Below are 20,868 nucleotides of genomic sequence, written 5' to 3'. Positions count from 1 at the left end.
ACAAAATAATCAATGCGACCATTTACATAAGAATGTTTTTTCAAAGTAAGAATGGTCTTGCAAATTATTCAGTGCAAGAATTGATTTATGAACGATTCAATGCAACAAGTTTATATAAGAATGATTTTACAAACGAGTCAATGTGAATATTTATGTAGGAATGGATTTTTGAAGTATCTAATATGATGGTTTACTTACATAAGAAAATGTTTTTATAAACAATGCAATGCAACACTTAATACAAGAATGGTTTCAGTGCAGTAATTTACATTAGAATAGTAAAACTTTCTGTGGTGACATTGGACCATATTTATTAAACGCTAGTTGCACAAACTTCTGTGTAAATCATCCATACAGTTAAAACATTTGTTGCAAAATGTTACAAGGTATGGAAGAAGGGTTTGACAAATTATTAAATGCATCAACTTACATAAGAATAGTTTTAAAAACATTTCAATTGGACCATTTACGTAAGAATCATTTTACGAACTTATTAATACCAAAATGTATGTAAAAATTAGGGCTGTCAATCGATTAAAAACCACAATGAATTGCATATATCAATATTTACTGAGAAAGGCCCCCCAAAAAAGATCATTTACATATGGATTGGGTTACATATGGATTAATTAAAGGGTTAGTTCACCCCAAAAATGAAAATCCTCTCATGATTTACTCACCTTTAAGCCATGCCAGATGTGTATGACTTTCCTTCTTCAGCAGAATCGAAGGAAAGATTTTTATAAGCACATTTTAGCTCTGTTTGTCCATACAATGAAAGCGAATGGGTGCCATCAGACTGCTGGCTGTTTGATGGTCCAAAAGTCATATTTAGGCAGCATAAAAGTAATCCACACGACTCCAGTCGATCATTGAATATCTTCTAAAGCAAATCTATTGGTTAGTATAAAAAATAATTTGATAATTCAAACTTTATTAACTTTAAAAAATCACTTCCTCACGCTGCAGTGTGTGACGTAAGCGCAATGAAGCATTCACGCGAGAAGTCAGAAGCGCGCACTTTGTATACAACAGAACGTCACGCGAGAGATAGGTAATTTCAAACACCAATAAACTGTTGCTTCCGGCCAGCTCTGTAAAGTTAAAAACGTTTTAATTATCGATTTGTTTCTTACACCAACCTATTGGTTTGCTACAGAAGAGTTCATGACAGAGTCGTGTGGATTACATTTATGCTGCCTAAATTTGCCTTTTAGACCATCAAATAGCCAGCAGCGTCATGGCACCTGTTTAATTGCATTGTATGAACAAAAAGAGCTGAAATGTGCTTATAAAAATCTTCACTTTGGTTCTGCTGAAGAAGGAAAGACATACACATCTGGGATGGCTTAAAGAATGAATAACCTTAATAAGCAAATGAGCTTTTGATTCGCCGCAAATGTTTGCCAGAACTTTGCAGCTCTTCGCCGGTAGTGGTGAACCTCCGACAAACCTTTGGCAACAATGGACAATTTGCTGCAAGTTTGTCACGAATTTCATGTGCATGTGAAAATTATAAGTGGCGAATTCGCCATGAATTCTCGATTTTCCTAAGGGCATTTCAATGCAAATGTTTATGTAAGAATTGATATACAAATGATTCAACACAACACTTTACAAAAGAATACCCTTACAAGCAATGAAATGCAACACTGATGATTTAATGTGTCAATTTACATAGCAAAAGTTTCACAGACATTTCAACATACATTTGCTTAAGAATGGTTTCATGAACAATTAAATGCAAGAATTTAAGTAAAAATGGTTTTATAAATGATTCAATGTGACAGTTTACATTAAAATGGTTTTAGGAACAATGCAACACAACACTATATAAGAATGGTTTTGTATTTACAAAAGAATAGTTTTACAGACATTTCAGTGCAACAGTTTGCGTAAGACTGGATATGTGAACAATTCAATGCAACTGCATTGGAGCAAAAATACTGTCAGCATAAAAACAGGATAGGAAGGCCCATTATTACATGGCTGTACTAACAGGTGTATTATTGAGTAATGATGGATGTCATTGGCTAAGATAGGGCTCAAAAGAGGAAGCCCATGTGAATTGACATGATACTTGAAATTGGGAAGTAGGTTAAAATCTATAGCACAACAGTGACTAATTTAAAACACAGCCAAGTCATGTTGTTCTGTTTTTTAAGACCCATGAGTGAATGATTCATTATTTGGTGTATGTGAAACACCTTTTGACCTGTTGCAAAACAACCTCAAGACCCGAGTGCAACGCAACCATCTGACAGATCTTTTATTTACCAACAAGATGTTTGAATGCAGGATTATGACATCCATATTTTTTTTACATTACATTACTGTCCTAACAACAGTCTTGGTTGTTACCCTTTTTTATTATGATGATTTCATCAAAAGCTCCAAGGAGCTTTCGCCATTCCAAGGAATAGTTCGCCATTTATTCATTTACTTGTGCACACTTGGAGCTATTGTCATAGGTAAAACAGCTCACTGTTGAGACAAAATACAAGATCATAGAGGTGGAACTTGATAGACTAAAGTATTGTTACACACCTGCACCTGTATGAGATTCTCTTTAATACAATTCAGTGCAACAAGCAATGCTCCTGTCCCTCATATGACGGAGCGGATATAGTCCTTGACCGTGGGCCCTTCATCAGGCCTTAAAAGGCACTCAGGATTTTTGCTGCTCACATGCAAACAGTGTCAAACTGTCTCCTCTATGCTCTGGTTGGTCTCTACAGAATGACTCTGTACCAATATCAATCCAAGGAGCCAAGCCTTCTCACAACATCCTGAGGGTTTTGTGTGCTTCAATTAGAACAGATCTAATGGGACACAAGCAGAATGTCTTGTCAGAAACACAAGAAGACATCCTGATAATTTCATTGAACACTGTAGGGAAGGTTTTATCATATTGAACCCTTAAACACATGAGTTTTTCACCAAATATTGTTACGTTATATATAGTGAGCTACATAAAACACATAAGCTATATGTACTGTATGCATTTTCTCAAACAATTATTGAGTCTATATATATATATGTGTGTGTGTGTGTGTGTGTGTGTTTTCCAAGCAAAAGTAACAACAGACTTTGAAACAACATAAGGGTACCCAGATAGCACACGTATGTCTCCGAGATCTCTGTTTTAGATCTTTTCATCTGGAAAGCATCACAGTCTAAATAACATCTGCTAAACATCTTTAAAAGATCAGATTTACAAACATTCTTAATCATAAACGCCTCAAAGACATCTACTGAATGTCTGATTGACATCCAAAAGGAAACATCTATTGCAGATGAGCAAACAACCTAAAAAATACATCTTCCAGATGTAAACACACACATCAAATAGACATCTCGAAATGTTGATGGCTGCCAACCAAATCCTTGAAGATATTCCCTACTCAAGAGCCAAACATAGTCTGGTTCTAAACAACCTAAAGATAAAGCCATAGACGTAGCACCAAAACACCTTTACATTTGGAGCTAGCATGCTTGCTGAAGTCACATGCCTTATTTGACTGCTAAATAATGTGCTAGAACATGAGCAAGAGACATGTTCTCTATTAACTTGCTCTTATCCTAGTCTGTGTGAGAGTGCTTGATTTAATCCTACTGTATATAACCAAGGCAAATACTGTCATGTCAGTCGTAATTATCTGGCTCGGATATCACTCAGACAATGAAGGGAAGGGCTAAGCAGAAGTAAACAAAATTTTCCTGCAAGGGACAGGCTTTGAAAACAATACCTGATTAGTGGTATCATTAGTGCTTTGCTTGGCCAAGAAAAGTGTTAGCACAGGTGAGACATCACACAGATGTGACACCCTTGCTAGCTGAAGTTTCTTGCTAGTTGCTAACTGTAGTTGCAGAGCTAACTAAGACCTCTTGGAAAATGCAGCCTTTAAGCAGAGAAATTTTAATGGGGAGGAGACGGACTACCATAGGGGAAATCGTTTAATATGGCGGCTGTAGAAATGGAAGTCCTGCCTTTAGCTAAAAAGGACAAAAAGGACATTTGTTTACAGTTAGGTCAGCCTCAAAAATACAAGCCTCAAAGTTGTTTTGTAAGGGTTAGTATGGTTGATGGTTGAGATGAGGTTCCATCCCGTCATAATTTTTAGGCGAATTACAAGGAGCCTGTTCACCCACTAAGTATAAATTAGCTTTAATAAGGAAAGATGTGTCTCATACTGGTACGAGACAGGACTTATATATTAAAAATATAGAGTTCTGACAAACTTGCCGTAAATTTTCCACTCATTATTTCACTGCAAATGTTTGCCAGAAGTTTGCAGCTCTCTTCACCTGTAGTTTTGAACCTTTGACAACAATGAAGAGTTTTGCCTGTGAAAATAATGAGTGGTGAATTTACTGCAAATTTGTGGCAAGTTTGCCAAAACTCTCAGTTTTTGTAAGGGTTGAGATAGTCAAACATACACATCAAATTTTCAATACAACACATTTCAGTTGTACAGAATTAGCATATATTTTAAATGTACAGAATATACCCTTAACAACTCTTTCCCAAGCCTCAACAATCCTTCATTAAAGCTGCGTTTAAAGTTCTTATTGTCTAATCACGTGTCACCATTATGTTTGGCACTGCATGGAAAGCACCTGATTATTATCGTCCTGCTACCGCCTCTAGAAGAACCAAAAGTTCAAAGTTCACAGACTGCATTGTCGTCAGAGAGAGAGTGCTATGTTTGGCTGATAAATCCACTTAAGGATTTCCTGTTCTCTCCTCTTGTACGAAGACAATCACGTTACTATATCTCTCCTGTGATATCATAGAGAGCATTACTAGATCCCTCTTAAAGGAAACCAACTCTTTGTTAGTAGCTCTTAGAGTTCCCCACCCAAGTTCTCATCATTGAGATGATTACATTTCCCAAACATTTATTTCATTGCAGATTGGAAGGCATTCAAACAAATGAACATGAAAGGTGTTACCATTTCCTAGGAGCGCATTAAGATGTATTAATAAAGTCGGTTAATTAACAGTAGCGCTCAGTCAGATTTGTCAGAAAAGCCATCTTGATTGTGTTTGTTTTTGCAGTGGTGACTCCAAGGCGTCTGGGATTGGCTGTTTAGCATGGGCCAGTTAGCCCCTGCTGGTAGATTCTGTAACTACACCATTCTGTGGGCAAAAAGCATGTTTTTCCATAATGGTTTTCCATTACAACACTTCAAAAGTAGCTAACTAAAACTAAAGAAAATATTTAGCAAAAAAAAAAAAAAAAAAAACATTGCAAATATTTCATTTTATTATATTGATGTTTTTACAGTGCCCAATTTTTTTTTAGGAACGCTTGTTAAAAGCGTGAAATGGATTTCTTGACGTATCATTAGACCATCAGCGCTCTCAGGACATTACTTTCCTGTAGCTCCAGAATAATTAGTCACATGACATTTACAGCTCAAGTTATTGGCTCAAAACATTCCGTGTTCACAACTGAGTGCCCATGAACAAATTGGCAGCAAGCAGGTAGCATACTTCCAGGGGTCCTATGCCAGATGAAGAACTGCCATTGAGATTAATGGGAAGGGTGTCTGGAGGATCATCAAAGGTTTCAGCCAGTGTGGCAAGTGAGGAACCCAAAAAGGATGATCAATGCTGTATCTTCTAAACTGCAACAAAATTTGTTGTGGCAATGTAATGGTTAGGAATTTGGGCTGTTAACACAAAGGTTGAAGGATCTTTCCTGGTTGGAAAACTAATACACCACTGACCTCACAGTCCTGTTGTATCACAATTAAGTCATTGATCAAAGCAAGGAACTCAAAGTTTGACCCTGGAGTCTCTGTAATTAGTATAATGTACTGTTTCAGTCTGTTAAATGTCATGTAGATCTAACTAAGCTTGTCTCAGGAAATCCCATTAAACTAATTTCTTTTTCACAAAGGAACATTTTTTGTGGTTGCCTCATGTCGATTTCTGCCTCAAGCAGGGCCCATCAAATGAACTGTTTTTATGACACAGTTAGCTTTAGTCTTTTCGAGATTTCAAGAGGTTAACTACTACCCCACACTTGGAAGTTTGAAGATGACGGAAGAGAAAACAAAACTAAGCAGAGTTCCAGATTTCCGCAAAACTTTCCAAATTGGAGGTACTAGTTTTTTGCCAGGCAAAAATCCTTCACTTCAGTTAGTAATAGCACACCTCTTCTTAAACAGCCACACAATTTGAGGTATCAATAAGCCACCATCAGCTTTTCCACCATCAGGCCAAATGGTTCTGAACACACTGAGTAACAGTTCCAGTAGCATTTTTGCTTAAGCATGGTTTGGTACAGTTAGATTACAAACCGTTCCCCACCTGGATTTCTCAGCATGGTCTGCAAACCTTACTCAGGACAGAAAATCGTTCTGGTGGAACGGCTTTAGTGATGTGGCGAAAGTGATTGGTCACTTTCCCAGTTTATTCTAATTCTGATTTCACTGCACCAAAGTGGTAAAAGACACCTTAACCATGCCAACAAGCCCAAATCGATATGTCAGAACAAGAACCATTTGGCCCATTGGTGGAAAAGAGTCTATTCATGTGTCAACGTTTAATACTTAGGGGTTTGTTCAAATCAATAGTATGAGCAATAGTACCAGTCATACCTGCTTTATTAGGGCACATTCAGTTTTTGCAGCAGGGGGAAACCCACGCCACAGGAGGCACCTATCTATCATGGTTACCAATGAGGCCCAACTCCTTGTGGACCTCACCAATTGGAAGTCTAGCAGTTCAATAGGAACCACAGAGCCAGGTAAACAAGCATATGATTTACCTTCCTTTGTCTTACTCTCTGCCTTTCTTTCTCACACTATTTAAACCTAATCCCTAACCTTTAACTTTTTTAGATCATCAGACACCACACCTCATATTTATTTAAACAATTATGTTCAAAAATTAAAAATCAAGGATCGGAAGAAAACAGTCTGTCTATTAAATTATAATGTTTTTGAGCAAGTGCCATCCATGTTCCCATTCCAGACTTCTATTATTAATTTTAAATGTTACTTTCTCCATTTGGAATTTTTTTTTTTTCTCTCAATCTTTGAGATTGTGGGGGTTCTGGTTTGTAATCTGTTTTAAAGCTGCTATTCTGATTACCCTAAACGTATATTGTTCATTTTATTTCTTAAGGACAATGGTTTTTTACCCAAAATAAGGTTTTCTGGATGCATTTCTATTGTGCAATTAAATATTAAGTTAATCTGTCTAATCACTTCATTCCAATAAGTTGTCAATTTAGAGCACTCATATAGAATATGACTGTAATGAGCCTTATTTTCCCCACTATTATGCCAGCAAGCCCCTTTTACCAAACTATTGTATTTACTTTGAATAACAGGTGTTATAAAAAAATCTCATTTGTATCTTCCAAGCATATTCCCTCCAAACATTTAATTGAGTAGTTTGAAATGTATTAAATTGTATTTCTTCCCAGTCAGCAAGACTGCAAGAATTCATCAAGAATTTAATTCATCCTCCAGTCTGAGCTCATTAATATACAGTATGTAGCTAATTGTACGTTAATATTTGTAACATACGTTTGTACGTTTGCATAGACACTAAAACGTACAATATGGACGTTTGTAAGCATCTAAAACATATATATTTTTCTTACATATTTACAGCTTTAGAAACGCACAATATTGACGAATCCATTACAAATATATTTGAATACACGAATCGATTATAAATATATTTGTACATTCTTACTGTTATAGATATTTTAGATCCCTTAACTCTACCCCAACCTCTAAACATAACCACATTTCTACAATTATTAATCGCTGTAAATCTTCTCCTGATGCACTCCATAATGGCACTGTGATACCTTATTCAAACATATACATTGCCGAATACGGCATGTCGCAAACGATCACTAATCGTTCAGTTTACGCAGTTACACCAGTTTCATACACTAACCTGCAAACTCATCAATGTCATTTTGTTCATTCTTGAAGTAGTACAACATTTTTTTTAACTTTGGACTGCCATCTGCTGTGGTGCCTCAGCTCGTCCTGTCTGTGTGTGTTATACCTGTGCCTTTCCTGACAGTGACATGGCTTCAGTAAATGTTAAATCACCCCCTTGTGGTCTCCCAGCGCTATTACGCCAGACTGTTAAACAGTGGCCAACTGAGTGAATTGGAAAGCATGCAAATTAGGCTTCTAATTTAAATGTTGGCTAATTTTAATATATTGATGCCTCAAAAATATACCGATAAAATAAACTGCTGATCAATAAATGATATATCGATATTTTATGACATCTAGTTACATATGACTATAAGTGAGGTTTTGTGAGGTAATCAATAGTTTACCTCTAAGTGAGATACTCTAAGATGCACACATGTGCAGCACTTTGCCATGGTTAGGGCTTAAATACCCTGTTGATAAGTCCTTCTATGATTTCTAAAGCAGAACTATGATCTTAGCATGGCCCTAGTTAGGAACCCAGAAGTTTTACATTTACCTGCACCCCAGAACTTTGTAACCCATGTTTTTTCTTCACCTTCAGAATATATGGCCACCTATCTGACTAACATCAGGCAGTGGAAAGTTACAAAGGGACTAAAGCAAAGCCTCTAAAAAGCCATAACTGGGCGGGGTTAAAGACATAGTTTGCATTGACCATGGATTTGAAACCAATATGAAAATATAGCATAGTTTGCCTTCTAAATCCTCTCTAATCTTGAATGAACTTGTCACAAAGACAGCGATAACTGAGGTCAATGATAGTTTGCACAAAGAAAGTTTGCACAGAGATTGTGTAAATTTGTCAAATGTGCCTTTTTTGGGGGGCCTATTTAGCAATTCTGTGTAACATTTCATGAACTGACATTGGTCTATATTTTGGATTATTCTGGTACGGAAATAGAATGCTAAATAGTCTTTCTAATCTGAGTATAAACGCTCATAACCGACTATGGTTAAATGCCAATTTAGGATTATGACATTTGTAAGACTGAAGATCCAAAGGAAAAAAAAAAGTCAACCTGTGCTATTGCTATTATATGACTCTAGCTCACTGAATGTAACATGTAATGCTGATACACATGCAAATTCTGTAAATTACCTATCATAAAATGCTAAATAGTAATAGAATGCCAGTTTTATTGAAAGTTTAAAACATTAATTACCTGTGATCTAATTTTGACTAAACTAATAAAAACAAACAAGATAAATTAAGATAATAAGACTTGTTTTTCAGAGAATGTATCTGGAATAAATATTTTTACACAACTGGCACATTGTTTTAAGCATAAAGCTCACTAAATATGTTTTTGTTAGAATTTGCCTATAGTAAAAAAATAAAAAATAAAATAAAAATACAATTCAATATATTCTCTGAAAACAAGTCATAATAGCTCTCGCAGTACTGCTTCAAGTGAATTTATCTGTAACACTTTACAATAAGGTTCTATTTGTTAACAGTAGTTAATGCATTAGTTATCATGAACTAACAATGAATTAAATATTTTTACACCATTTATTAATCTTAATTCATTTTAATTTATATGTTTGTAATATTTTTAGTTGATGTTATTTCATAATGTGCCTTTCCTGACCACGGCATGACTTACTAATGTTACTGTATACATATTTTAATTAAAAAAATATATAAGTATAGAAATTAAAATTAACCAAGATGAATACGTTCTGTAAAAATATTGTTAATTGTTAGTTCATGTTAACCAATGTAGTTAACTAATGTTAATTACTAATGTGTTACCAATTTATCTTGTTTCAAAGATGTTAGCAAATTTTCCTGAAAAACAATTCAGAAATACAGATTTAGAAAATAATTGTTTGCAGTGTAAGATACAGGACTCCCACACATAGTGATAGAAGTCAAAACATGGCGATCAAAATGTCAGTCCAGTAGGTCTGTCATGTTGGGGAGTCTGTAGGCATAACTCAGTGGGGCCTGACAAATGTGTAGTATGTGATCAAATGGGTGGCTGTAAGTGAAGAGTGTCTGACAGAGAACGGGACGTTCGACCATCATTTAGTGTAGCATAGCTCAAATATTTTTAACGTGCAATGCAGCAGTAAATAAAGTTAGTAATGTCAGTGGCTGTCTTTCCTAACTAGCATGCCACTGCCATCATCAAATGAGTGAAATCCCATCCACAGAACATCACGGAAAACCAACCCCTAAAAATATATACTATATACTATGTGCTCTTTAACATTTTAGTTCTTTCGTCATAACATTTTGGTATTTTAAAGTGATGTTATTTTTTTCAAAGTTCAAATACTTTCTCCTACCCCAGTTTAATATGCAGAAACAACTATAAGTAAGCCATTTGTAGGTTAATTCATAGGTGGCGCTATCAAAACATTCTGAATGTTTGAGCATCCCGACCAGGGGTACGTTCCCTGAAAGCATCGTTAGCCAACTATAGTTGCAAGTTCCATCATTACCAACACAGTTCAACGATTTGGTGTTTCCCAAAACAGCTTTACCTGTGGTTAGAAGCATAGTTCCTTGTTAGTTTGATGTGTGGACATCATTTGACTTAGCTGAGGCTTCTATATCTTTTACTCCATATTTATCTTTCATTCTGTCAACACTCTGATGACGTTTACATGCATTTAACAAAAAAAGGGTTTCCACGGTTTTGCAGAAAGTGGCGTTCTGAAACGTCACGCAAACATGAAAGCAGCAGTTTAAGGGATTAAAGGCTGTTAAGAGAAAGTGCTTTAACACACAAGGTTTCTGTCAGAGAACACGGCTTTTATGTATTTATGTTAACACATAAGTGCCGTTAATATGTTTTTGAAGAGTGCGCATGTGCGTATGTGCTCAAGTGCACCGGGGGAACCCTGAAGTTTGATGTAGGGGGAAACCCAGTTGCAGCGTATGTATCTACACAGTGCATGCAGCTTTCCTGTCTTCAGCAGCTTTCTTGAATTAAACGGCTTTCTGGTGCACGTGTAAATGAGCTTTTATAATTTACACAATATTCACAGAAGTTATTAGTCCACCCCCTGTGTAACGTTATTAATGCTCTACGTTGTTGAGTGGTTTGAACGTTGGATGTGCGACATAGTTATTACAGTTTCAGGAAACCGTCATGACTAGCTAGTTCATTTCTCCAAAGATGCATCGTACTATAGTGGTTAAGCAGTGAGTTACGTTGGTGTACAGGAAATGCACCCCAGCCCGACATCACAACATTGGATCAACCAATGCTGTGAGTTGGAAATTTGTTTGAAAACAGTGATTATTTTAGCAATTCCATTTGGTGATGCTATTGGCGCAGAAATTACTTCACTTTTATATGCAATGTACAGTACTGAGCCTTAAGCTGCTGTTTGTTTGTTTTTTGTTTTTTTAAGACACAAATGTCACAGAGCGTCATCATGCCATAATCCTCTCTGCTATCCATTCCATTTTATGCAATGTTTCATTTATTTATTTATTTTCAGACTCCAATAACTTAAAACTAGATTATGATTCAGCAGAATCATAGAAAAGCCTGAATTGTAGAGAAGCCAGTGAAGAGAAAGCATGATTTAACAGAGCCAGAGAACACAATGACAGATGTCCACGTGCCCACATATAACCAGTTACGTAATTGAGTGACCCACTGCAGCTCGCAGAATACCTCCAGATGATGATACAAGCCTGAACATGAATGAACAGATTTATGCCTGCCTGTGAATGCATCTCATTAAATTTAATAGAATTCCTGTGTAGAAAGATGTAGCATATCAGTATGAAAAGACTGCTCATGTCACATAGTGTCAAGTGCTAATACATTAAATCTTTCCTTTTAAGGGCAAAATGTGCTGGCTGAGCTTTTATGCAGTCGCTGTCCGACTTGGTTCCTGGTGTCTCTGGCTTGCAAATCAGTCTGTGAATCAGCAGCTTTCCATGCAAATGTATGCAAATTGTTCAGTAGTGTCTGCTTTCGGTATGGAGTCTGGTGTTGTGTAATAATTTAGCTGGACTGAATTGTTGCACTGTTGATTGATTCTGTTTGGTCAAACTTGTGATTTACAGCCAGTGTTAAGTTGCTATGGAAACAGGGATTTGAAAAGCTCATCTTTGTGATGTCACAGTTAAAAAAGATTTGATCTTAGATTTTGTTTTGTTTCTACGTGGTCAAGTTCATTGTAAATCAAACACAAGTGTTAGTACTTTTCTAAGCGACATCTTTCACTTGATGAACAATAAAATGGCTGATAAAATCTCATAGACTGAGATCAAAGGAGGGTCCCCACCCAACAACATCATAGTAATCAACAGTGTTGGGGAAGCTACTTTGAAACTGTAGATTCCCAAACTACAAGCTTCACTCAACTTAAAGTAGTTAAATTAGTAGTTAACAGTCAAGCTACTCTTTAAAAAAAATAGTTAGCTCGACTTCAAGCTACGAACAAAACTGAAGCTTTTTAATGAAGAAAATATTTTTAAATATGTAACAATCCGATAAAATTATTTAATTCTGCCAATGCTCTGTTTGTTTGAGCGGTCTGAAATGTCTTGTGGTGGAAGTTTTGCAATTCGTTCCAGTAAGTTACACACTTATCTGATTTTAAGAAACTTTACAAATGGTGACTCTTTTAAAGTACATAACTTAATCACTTTAATGAACCAAAATTCCTCTTGCTGCAGTGCATCATCACAGGACTTTAAAGACCCTCTTCTTCCGGAACATTCCTGGCCCAGTCAAAGAGGGAACTGGGCACAGGTTCCAGCTGTCTGTCCAAGAAGGCAATTATGCTGTATCTGCTCAAATTAGTCCTAAACTGCGAAAATGCTCTAGTGCTCATTAAAGTAATTTGTTCCTGTACAGCTTATGAGCATGGACATGTTTACAGTTCAGATGTTGTTTAAAAAAAAAAAAAAAAAAGGTCTTCACCTTTATGTGCAAAATAAAACTGCCTACATAGACAGTTGATTTCTAAAGGCCAGAGTTTACTTTGGTTAGACGCAAACACTAAGTGTCTGCGTACAGGTCACGTGATGCAAATTTAATCATCAGCAGAGTCCTCGAGCTCTGAACACGTGCTGCCAGTTTTTTGTAACGTATGCGCTTGAAATTACTTACACTAATTAATGGGTCTACAAGGTGGCAATACTCACAGTTGAGCCGTTGCTGTCACGAAGAAGTGCTAGAAGAAGTTGTAATTGCGCTAAACAATAGTAGACGAAGGTAAAAACAACAACAGTGGACAGTCAAGAGTGCATGTGTGAGGAGGTCAGGAGATACCTGCATTTGTATAACTCCAGTCTGAAGGAATATAAAGACATCTTTATGGGTCTAAACTCTTGAAAGATAATCAAATGGAGTATATTTTGAAAGGCTGAGCGTCCGACTGTTTACATATGCTAAGCATTCACGTCAAAACCGTCAAAACTCATGGGAGACACAATTCACAGTAGAGTTTGATGTTAGCATGTTGCTAAGCTAATGACATGGTAGACTGTATGCCACACACGAGTATTAAAGTATATTGGGAAATGTAGTCCTTTCAAATTTAAATTCAATTGTTTTTATCTATGTTTTTATTTATTTTTTATTTTTTATTTAATGTAATATATTTTTAACGTTCTTTTTTTACTTACCTCTGTCCACCATCTTGGATGATTATTCTGGATTGACTTCCCTTACAAAAAATCTAAACTTGCCACAAATTTGCAGCACATTTGCCACTCGTTATTTTCACATGCAAATGAGATTTTGATTCACCACAAATGTTTGCCAGAAGTTTGCAGCTCTTCGCTGGTAGTGGTGAACCTCCGGCAAACCTTTGGCAACAATGGATAAGTTTGCCGCAAAGCTCATTTGCATTTGAAAATTATCAGTGGTGAATTTGTGGCTAATTCTGCTGACTGATCTTCGAAATCAATCTTGTCTTACTGTGAATTAAGTCAAATTTTGCTCTTGAAAGAAGAATAACACAAAACCCACTTAGGTTTTAAAACACCGTTATTTTACTTGATAAGCTTGATAACATTGTGCAAACAATATATGTTCATTCTACGACTATCATATAAGTCATATCATGCAAGTTATAACTACTTACATAAACTTCTGGACTTGTGTATAACGGAACATCTTATGGTTCAACATGCATCTACAAACAACACATAATGGCAGTGACAGCCAACGCACCCTCAACCAATTTAATTCATTTTTAGTTTTTTTCTATTCAGGTTCCGGGGCTTTCGTAGATCAGTGGTTGGATGGATTGATCAGACGTCTGCATTTTTTCACTTTTTTGGTGCAAAGGGCAAAATGGCACATTTACCTGTTTAAATGAATATCAGATGCCAAAACCACATCAAATTATAGTCCTTACCAGGAATATACTTTAACGTCTGTTGTTAAAGTATAGTAGTCACTCCTTATCAGTCAATTCTCATGCTAAACTACTATTATTCCAGGTTCAATACAAGTTAAGATCAAACAACAACATTTGTTGCATAATATTAAGACAAAAAATGATTTCCTTCCTTTTCTTGAAAAAAAAAAAAAAAAGCACAAATAGTTACAGTAAGACACTTGCAATGGAAGTGAATGGGGCCAATTTTGGGAGAGAAATGTGAAGCTTATTTTATAAAAGCACATTAATTACTGTGTTAAAATTTGTGTATTATTTGAGGTATAAAGTTGATTAAGTCATCGTTTTACAGTCATTTTTAGGGTTTCATGTCAACTAAGTTATCAAATTGAATATACCTTGACACAGAAAAGGTTAGTAAGCAATTTTACCACACTCAAATCATGTTAACTTGCATATTGTTTATATCTAGTGGCTATACTTTTGAATCAGTGAGCATTTTAATGTGTATAGATTGGCCCCATTCAATTCCATTGCAAGTGGTTCACTGTAACCCTGATTTGTGTTCTTAAAGAAAATGAATTTTTGCTGTAATCAGTATTTTGCCACAAATGCTGTTGATTGATCTTAACTTGTATTGAACCTAAAATATTCCTTTGAAATGTTGTCTAAGTAGGCAGCGCACTAGGATTTGGAGCTATTGATTCAATCATTAAAATAATTAAATCGAAAAAAGAACTGTGGAAAGAGCCTACTTTGACCTTTTCCTCAAGATCTGGCAGATATAAAGGGGAGTTCAGGAAATCAAAATCCAGCCTCATTGATCTCATTGATAATTAAAATCCACTTAATTATTAGTAGCTATTCAAACTTAGTCATCTTTCTTAATTGTGTGAATTGCTATGCTTTCTTTTTTAAGAGGTTCACTAGCAAGTACTGTTCATGGGTTTGATTCCCTGGTAACACATACTGTATACTGATAACACATACAGTATATCTTCAATTTACTGTAAGTCTGCAAGTGCACAAATGTAAATGCTTGTTATACAACTCGTTGAATTTGTTTGCTACAGTAGCAGTTGTCGCCATGTGACATTTTCATGGGTTCAGTTTACACTGCTCTATACACACAGCTCACTATTTTTAGTTGGTGTGAACAGCTCGTGCAACAACACTATAAAAAAACAAAGATCTTTTTCGATTTCAGGACCACAATCATCAAACTGACTCAATAGCAATAGAGGAAAGCCTGTTCCCGACTGATTGTTTACTGCAATTGCAGATATCTGGATTTGCATTTGGCGCCATTCAAAAAGGAGCTAAAGGCCTATTCTTCCATTCGAAATCCAAACAATTTGCATTAAATCCTTGAATCCCCATTTTTCTGGAAGTATTGCTTAAGTAATACATTTATATAATCAAATAGTTGTTTTTTTGGAATGGCAGCGCTGGTGGTTTTTGCACAATACATTCCATGCATTATTGTGGATAGACGATATGAACTGGAAAAGGCTAATACGTCTGCTGACAGACGTTGGCCCTGTAGCCTCGTAACACGGTCCAACGATGTTAGCAAACCACCTCACATTCAAAATCTGTTGATAGCCGAATGGAATTTCCAGGTTCATGATTTTCCTTTGATGCTAAATTTAAATGTTCTTCTTGGTAAAACTACCTTGTGGACAGGCCATATTTTAGTGCTGATTAATGTGAGGGCTGCAAATAGTCCTCTTTGTTCCTTTATTTCTCCTCAGCGTGAAATTAAACTTTGCATGCATGCCTACCATAAACAGGAATTATTAGACTTGGCGCTCATTCTCGTCCTTGTGGGAGGGTATTCGAGACATAAAACACACTCTTGTTCTACAGAACAGTGATTCTGGAGACATGGTTTGTAAGGACAATCATGGGCCATCTTACAATTCTGTCAAGTAAAGGCTATAATAGTAAGATATTCTTCATAGATTTTGACAAGTGAAGCCACAAACTTGCAGTGTAACAGTGGTTACTTTACATTTGTCAAATTGAAAAATAACTTTAAGAACTATATACAGATTTTTAAGCAGCAAATAAATATGAATTTATGGAAGACTGTATAGATCCGTCCCCATCTTCTTCTTCAAAGATATTCAAAAATTGACTGTTGTAATAAAATCCTGAAGGAGTAAACATTCGAAATAATCATTTAGCATACAAATACAAAAATATCTAATTAAATAGTATTAGCTTTATACATTCTAAATATTGAAACATACACTATCTTAAACATTTTATTAACTAGCTTAAACCACATCAGATTCATCGGCGTGGCCAACCAGCTATACTGGTCCACCAACTAGACCGGCACCAAACCAGCAATAACTAGCATAAACAAGCTTTCTAAGCTGGACTTTTCAGCATGTAGATAAACAAGTGTGTTGGTTTTTGATTACATGTCCTAGTCAAGGTGCTACTGACCCACATCTGTAATCAGTTATGCACTGATAAATGCTATTACAAAGCTTCTGTAATAATTTGACACAGTTCTTGCCTCATTGCACCCATCCACTGTTTGACTTCGACGTTGATTGCCAAACCCACTGACAACTTAGCAGTTATTTCAAGTAATTTACTTTAAAATATGTCTTTAAAGCTTAAAAAAGCACCTAAATGTATTGTAACAGTTCAAGGATGGGCAAGGAGGAGGCAGGAACCGGCTGAACAGTAAACATAAAGTTTTAATGTCAAACTTGATTTATAAAAAAACACAGACACACATGCAACGTGGCCGTGTGTGTCTCTCTCTCTCTCTCTCTCTCTCGAACTAGCGCCTCTGGCTCCCCTTTATCTCGCTCTCCCACTGATCAGCTGATTCAGTGCAAGGTCCGGCCACGCCCACCTCCTCGTCACACTCCTCCTTCGCCCGATTCAAGCCGAGGCGCCACCGGTCTGACTAACTCCCTCCCCATCTCTGGAGGGGAGACGCTGCCCTTCCAGCCGATCTGTCAGCCGGTGGTCCACCCCGCCTCCTGTGAACCTGGGGGAGAGATGAGGGGAGGCATGGGGAGAGGGACAGGGCGAGCGGAGATACACAGAGAGAGAGGAGAGAGAGAGAAGAATTTGCTCGCCAGCTCCTGGACACGCTGTCGCCCCGTCCTCAACCGCTCCTCCGCCCTCTGGCAGACGCCAGCTCGCTCCTCCCTCAGTGGATGGCAGCGAGTCCTCTGGCCACTGGCGGATGGAACTGCTCCTCCCCTTCTTCAGAGGATGGCAGTGGAACTGCAGACAAAAATTCTGTTCACATTAAATTGATATTTTTAACTCTGTTAAGCTATTTATTTACCTAATTTGGCATAACTGTTACATTAGGTCCTTTCATGTTGTTGATGTTTTTGTACAAGTGAGATAATATAACACAAGGTACAGTGATATAAATACATGTGGAATATTATACATGAAATAAAAACAGGAATAATATTAAACACATGCTCACTGTCTTGTCTTTATTTCATTATTGCATATTTGTATTGAATTCATAGTTTCTTGTGTATGACGAGCAAAAAAGCACCATTACAGGAATACTTTGTGTTATTTTATCCTTGCAATAAACAGTGAGGTTCAACAATTCATTTGACTACACTTGTAGTAAAATATTGCATATAAAGAGTCTTTTTATGTCATATTTTACTACAAGCTTAGTCCAAAAGGATTGCAGAACCTCACTGCTATTTTTCATTGCGCTGGATTGTACAGCAACAGTGACTCAGCGAAATCTATCTATCTCAGTGGTCAATCAGTTTTCTTCATAGTCTGAAGAAAAAATATTCGGACTGTTTCCAAAAAAACCTTTGGACTGTCGACAGAGGATTTGTCAAAATCGATTATTCCTATGTAAAAGCTCGTTCGGAATGAAAATTTGCATCGAAAATTTGGGCTCGGTGTGAATAGGCCTTAAAGGTACCTGAATAATTTAATTAAGTTACCAGTGAAATATTGATGTCTGTTGTACATTTATGAGCGATTTGAGCGAAAACTGTTTACAGTGGCTCATGTTTTCTTGTGTGAACTAATCCCCAGCCCCCTCTTCCTTTCTCAACGACATGAGGGTGAGTAAATTATGAACGAATTTTAATTTTTTGGTGGACTATTCTTTTAAACACGTTAACAGAGATTTCTCTTCCCTTGCAAAACATCAAAACTAGTCGCAAACTTGCAGCAAATTTTCCGCTCGTTGTTTTCACATGCAAATGAGCTTTTGATTCGCTGCAAATGTTTGCCAGAAGTTTGCAGGTCTTCGCCGGTAGTGGTGAACCTCCAGCAAGCCTTTGGCAACAATGGACAATGTGCTGCAAGTTTGCCGCAAAACTCATTTGCATGTGAAAATTATCAGTGGCGAATTTATGAGATATTTGCCGTGAACTCTCGATTTTCGTAAGTGTTTGCCTGATCTTTCTTGGTATAACTGTTGATGATTAGCTTTGCTAGCAAAACTAGTATCTGTGAGACTTTTCCACTTTTATCCTATTGCTGTTATGTGACCTATTTAGTGTGCACTTCCCTCAGATAAAGGTCCTTGCCGAGTTATCTAAATGTGTTGTTATCTGCTAGCGTGCTACAGCACCATTTACAGTGCTAATCTGTAAAGCTCGTAGCCCTCCATTGTGTGACCTCTTCACAAGTCCCTGGTGAACTCATAGTGGTCACATATCTCTGGTCGGAGAGCTTTTCTCGCAAGCAGTGAGCTTGTGTCATGCCATAGGACCCTTATAAGGTGAGATTGTGTGATAGCTAGTGTTACCGAGCTGTTTTCTCTGTACTGAAGTATAGCAAGTGATTTCCATAGGTCATTGAAATAATTAATAGTAAATCAGGTTATCAAATGAGTTTGTTGGGTATTTTGAAGAGTTTTACAGGACAAACCAATATATTTTAACTAAGTGGTAACCTTGAACATATCCCAATATCACTAATTGAAGTTGATGAGTTCATTTATGGACATACTTCGCAAAAACAAAAATTTCTACAAACTGAGTGATTTTGAAAAGAGACTATCGTTCTCCAAACTTACAAATGTTGTGGGTATATCCCATTGCAGGTTTTGGGACGGTTCACATTACCAACATACTCCGAAACCACAGATGCACTTTATGCAAAAGGAATCCAGAGAGGTGTTGAATAGAGCGCAACAGTGCCCATCCACTTTTTCAGCCATCTTGGTTAGTATTTTTCCCATTCATTTTCTCCATATTAATTTCCAGAAAATTGTCATAAAACACTTCTAAAACATAACCAAACAAACCAACTCCAAGGTGAATCACAACTTTACAAACTTTGTTTTGAAGCAAAGAAATATGTGAAAATTGATAAAAGGTCAAAGGTACAAGACAGTATACCTGTATAGTACTTAACATCTTTAATGAGGAAATGAACCACAATCCCATGAAGCATTGTGAATAATTGAATTAAAAACTTTAGAAAAATGTAAGACTAATTATTTTAAATGGTTTAATATGAGAATACAAAAACAATGTATATAGTTTGGTGTTAAGAACACTTAAAGGGTCATTTAATACAATCATTACACAATACTGGAGCTTTGAAAATATATTTTGTCTGTAATATCATGTTGGAAATGGCATGGGCCATCTTTAGGAAAAGGGGTCAGAGCTGACTGTAAATTATGACTTTGAAGCTCTGGTACTGAAGACTAAATTTAGCCCTATCTCTCTAGGGTAGATGCAACTGCTTTTGACATAGTTTATGAATATGATTATGTGTAAATTCCAGCTTTGAAGTCTTCAACACTGTGAAAATCCAGATGGCTGTGAAGTGTCTTACTCAAGTTATTGAGTTAATGTTCACACCCATGTTAATTTCATGGAATCCCAGTTATCTTGATTGCAGTGCTTCACTTGTTTGGCTTGATAATGTCTTTATATTGATCTTTAACCTTATGCAATTCTTCAAATTTGTACCATATATAAATTATTATAATTATTTATGTATATTATAAATTATAAAAATATCATGAATATTATATAAAACAGATATTTATATACTATACAGTTTTTTATATTTTAAACATTACTATACAAATATATATATAAAAAAATACCATAAATAATCATTTCCTGGTTATTTTAATGCTACAAACTGTACATAAGTCTTCATTATAATATATATATATATATATATATATATATATATATATATATATATATATATATATATATATATATATATTCATACTGATATTTATAATATAATTGTTATAGTTGTAATAATATTTTATACAAAAAAAAAGTAATCTTTTTAATGGTACAAACTTTACACAATTCTGCATCATATTTCATTAGATAGATAGATAGACAGATAATATAATACAAACACACTAAATAATACTTTGATTATTTCAATGCTACAAACTGTACACAATTATTTGCGATATTTTTACATATATTATAACATTATATATTGTATAAATTTTATTATTATATAAAACTAGATTTTAAATAATATTATTGGTATATATATATATATATATATATATATATATATATATATATATATATATATATATAT

General features: G+C 35.8%; 1 long non-coding RNA gene across 1 annotated transcript in view; it reads left to right on the top strand.

Moving 5' to 3' along the window:
• Positions 1 to 20,868, top strand: part of LOC127438215 (uncharacterized) — a 70,518-nt gene that overhangs the window by 23,613 nt on the left and 26,037 nt on the right. The window contains exon 2 of the long non-coding RNA XR_007896680.1: positions 19,382 to 19,502. This is a non-coding gene — a long non-coding RNA (uncharacterized LOC127438215). The remainder of the gene's footprint in view (positions 1 to 19,381; positions 19,503 to 20,868) is intronic.

Source organism: Myxocyprinus asiaticus, chromosome 49 (assembly GCF_019703515.2).
Source record: "Myxocyprinus asiaticus isolate MX2 ecotype Aquarium Trade chromosome 49, UBuf_Myxa_2, whole genome shotgun sequence".
In the NCBI taxonomy this organism is placed as follows: Eukaryota; Metazoa; Chordata; class Actinopteri; order Cypriniformes; family Catostomidae; genus Myxocyprinus; species Myxocyprinus asiaticus.
The sequence above is the reverse complement of the archived record's forward strand: the minus strand, read 5'-3'. Positions and strand labels throughout refer to the sequence as shown.